We start from the raw sequence: 3,770 nt of genomic DNA on the forward strand, positions 1-3,770 counted from the left end.
AAGTTTAATTATCTGCACAGATGGGAGAGTAGCCGTATATACTCTGACTTCTTTGCTATTTTTCGTTTATTCTTTTACCTCCACATTTTATTCGCATTTTCCTCCTCTCATCCATGAGCACCCCCTCTGATAATAGTGCTTACTGTGTGCCAGGCACTTCTTCGATGTGTTCAGTATATATCCTGTTTCTGGCCGTATACTTAGAAAATAACCGGGGCACCTGGGTGGCTCAGTCGGTTAAGCGGCCGACTTCGGCTCAGGTCATGATCTCGCAGTCCGTGAGTTCGAGTCCCGCGTCGGGCTCTGTGCTGGCAGCTCGGAGCCTGAGGCCTGTTTCAGATTCTGCGTCTCCCTCTCTCTGACCCTCCCCCGTTCATGCTCTGTCTCTCTGTCTCAAAAATAAATAAACGTTAAAAAAAATTAAAAAAAAAAATAAAAAGAAAATAACCATGGTTTTGCATACATACCCTCCCCACCCCCCACCCCCCCCACCCCCGCAAACATTTGATTGTGAAAAATTGTCAAAATACAGAAGAGTTGGAAGAATTGTGCAGTGAACACCATCTAGATTTTGCCAATAACATCTTGGTATATTTACCTGATCATATATTCATTCATTTTTCATCCCTGTATCCATACATTGTTAATCTTAATTTCTAGATGCATTTCAAAGTAAATTGCAGACATTGGTGCCCTTTACTTCTAAAACTTCAGCATGCATGTTATTAATTAGATTTTCATATTTGTTTATAGTTGTCTTAGTTAAAATTTACAAGCAGAGAAACGATTGACTTTTAAGGATACTCTTCAGTGAGTTTTGACAACTGACATGTAAGTATTGTTAATTTACATGGATGTTAGTGTGTTCTATAGCTTTTTCTGTTTTTTGTTTTTTTGTTTTTTTCTACTTTTTCTCACCAACCTCTGTGTATAGGATGTGTCTTTGCTGTCATGGTATACCTAGTCAGCTGCTGACCATGCCTACTTTTAGAGTAGTAGTGACTGTTAGAAGTAATCCATTTAAAATATTAAGGGGTGCCCTTCTAAGGCATTAGATGACCATGAAGGTTTTTCATTCCTTCCACATTTACTAAGTAGCTATTCAGTGTCTGCGGTGTGATGGCATTGGATTCATTGTGATGATCCGTTTTCTGCCATCAGTACTCAGAGTTTTTTGAGGAGATAGTTAGCAGTAACTCTTTTTTTTTTAATTTTTAATGTTTATTTATTTATTTTGAGGGAGAGATGGAGGGAGGGAGAGAGAGCGAGAGAGAGGGAGTGAGAAATAGCACGCACGGGGGAGGGGCAGAGAGAAGGAGAGACAGAATCCCAAGCAGGCTGTGCACCATCAGCGCAGAGCCCGATGCAGGCCTTGAACTCACGAACTGCAAGATTATGACCTGAGCTGAGATCAAGAGTCAGATTGCTTAACTGGCTGAGCCCAGGCACCCCAGTAGTAATTCTTTTTTTTCTTTTCAAGAGTAAGTTTTATATTTCTTTTCACACTGATGTAAAACTGAAGCTCCTTAAAATATGCAAAGGGAACGTTTAAAATGCATTAGCTTGTTAGAATTAATAATGAATATGGAAACCTGCTTAATGGAAGTATATGCTAGCTTGGTGTTTAGAGGAGATAATAAAAGAGCTAACACTTATTGAGCCCTTAGTACATAGCAACCACTACGCTGAGCATCTTACAAACATCTCACTATCTACCTCGCAGGGTTGTTGTGATACTTTCCTTCATTTTATGGATGCAGAAAACTAAGGTCAGAGGGGTTAATAAATTGCCCAAGGGCAGATAGAATAAAGGCATTGTGGAGTTTGGATTTATAGCCTTCTGTCTTTAGAGCCAGTGCCATGAGCATTTGTATACCGAGAATCAGTGGAGAAGAACTCCAGTGAGCGGCAAATATTTTGACCTAATGAATCCTGGTAGATTGCCATTTTTGATTCTGTGGAAACTCTGTTTCTCCTCCTCTTCCTTCTTTTTAATGTTTGTTTATTTTTGAGAGAAAGATAGAGAGAAAGAATCCCAAGCTGGCTCCACGCTGTCAGTGGGCTCGATCCCGTGAACCGTGAGATCATGACCTGAGCCAAAATCCAGAGTTGGACACTTAACTGACTGAGCCACCCAGGTGCCCCAGGAACTCTGTTTTTTCAATGCCCACATAAATTGACAAAACCACATGATAGAAAACTGCATGGATATTGCTGCTCTCTTCTGCATTTTGTATGGAGGTGCATATTGCATTTTCTGGGCCTGATGTTCTAGCATACTCAGATAGAAAGGCCAACAGAACTAAGATGATGGTGTCCTCTTTAGTTTCTGAAGAGGGTGGACTAGAATGGAAGGGCAGAAAAAAAACTGGTGATAGGTCATCTGAGGAGGAGGTGAGAGTTCCTAGTAGTTGCTGGGATACTGGTGCAGGGGTAGCTCTCTGGAATTCTTCCCAGTGTTTCTTAATGAGGGATGGATTATCCTCACAGACACTTGGAAACATATAAGGGCTTTCAGTTGTCAGTGATTTAGGAGTGCTGTGAAATTTAATACCCAGGGTCAGAAATGATAAATATCTTACGATGCCTGAGTCAGGTTTACACAGAGCAGAATGGTCTTTCCTCAAATGCTAATTCTACTCCTGTTGGGATGAGGAATGGGAAAAAGCACAAAGAAAGCTAGAAAGGATTCTGGGAGTAAACTGGATGTATCTTTTTTTTTTTTTTCTTTTTGGTGAGAAAATTTGGATTTAGCCAGTGGGACTCAGTTTAGATGATCCCAATTTTGTTGGCAACATCCAAAGCGTCATAGTTGGGAGCCAGTTGAACATATGCCTTTTTTTCTCCTTCAGAGTGAGGCCTGATCAGAGTGTTGACCTTGGCCATGTCAATGTCATAGAGCTTCTTCACATCCTGTTTGATCTGGTGCTTGTTGGCCTTGACATCCACAATCAACACAAGTGTGTTGTTGTCTTCTATTTTCTTCATGGCTGACTCAGCAGTCAGGGGGAACTTGATGATGGCGTAGTGGTCAACCTTGTTTCTCCTCGGGGATCTCTTTCCAGGATACTTGGGCTGCCTTCAGAGACACAGTGTCTTGGGCTGTTGCAATGTAGGTGATTTGTGGATCTTTTTTTTATGACTGTGGATGCCTTTCAGCACCACTTTCTTGGCCTTCAGAGCCTTTGCTTTGGCTTCAGCTTCGGCTTCGGCTTCGGCTTCGGCTTCAACTTTGGCTTCGGCTTTGGGAGGGGCAGGGGCTTCCTTTTTCACCTTCCAAGCCATCTTTGTGAAAGGGCCCGGATGTATTTTTGACATACTTTGTTCATATGGTCACAGTGTGCTTCTGTGTGTATGTGGTGTGTGTGTGTGTGTGTGTGTGTGTGTGTGTGTGTGAGAGAGAGAGAGAGAGAGAGAGAGAGAGAGATGGAGGGAGAGATCTTGGAGAGTTTTGTGTTACATTGGGAAAATTATTGAATTCCCTCATGCATGTTGACATTGACATGACCTGCTAGTGATTTAAAAATTGGTTATGATGAATTGTTCTTTTAATGCACTGCCAGAATTTATTTGATGTCATTAAAAAATGTTTTTATCCTTATTTATAAATGAAATTTCTTTTTCTTTAAAAAAAAATTTTTTTAATGTTTATTTATTTTTGAGAGAGAGAGAGACAGAACGTGAGCAGGTGAGGGGCAGAGAGAGGGAGACACAGAATCTGAAGTAGGCTCTAGGCTCCAAGCTGTCTGCATAGAGCCCGATGCGGGGTT

At 41.4% G+C, this 3,770-nt stretch overlaps 1 pseudogene; it reads right to left on the reverse strand.

The window, feature by feature from the left end:
• Positions 1-2,463: 2,463 nt before the first annotated feature.
• On the reverse strand, positions 2,464-3,285 carry LOC125919815 (60S ribosomal protein L23a-like; annotated as a pseudogene).
• Positions 3,286-3,770: the final 485 nt, after the last annotated feature.

Source organism: Panthera uncia, chromosome B4 (genome assembly GCF_023721935.1).
Source record: "Panthera uncia isolate 11264 chromosome B4, Puncia_PCG_1.0, whole genome shotgun sequence".
Lineage (NCBI taxonomy): Eukaryota > Metazoa > Chordata > Mammalia > Carnivora > Felidae > Panthera > Panthera uncia.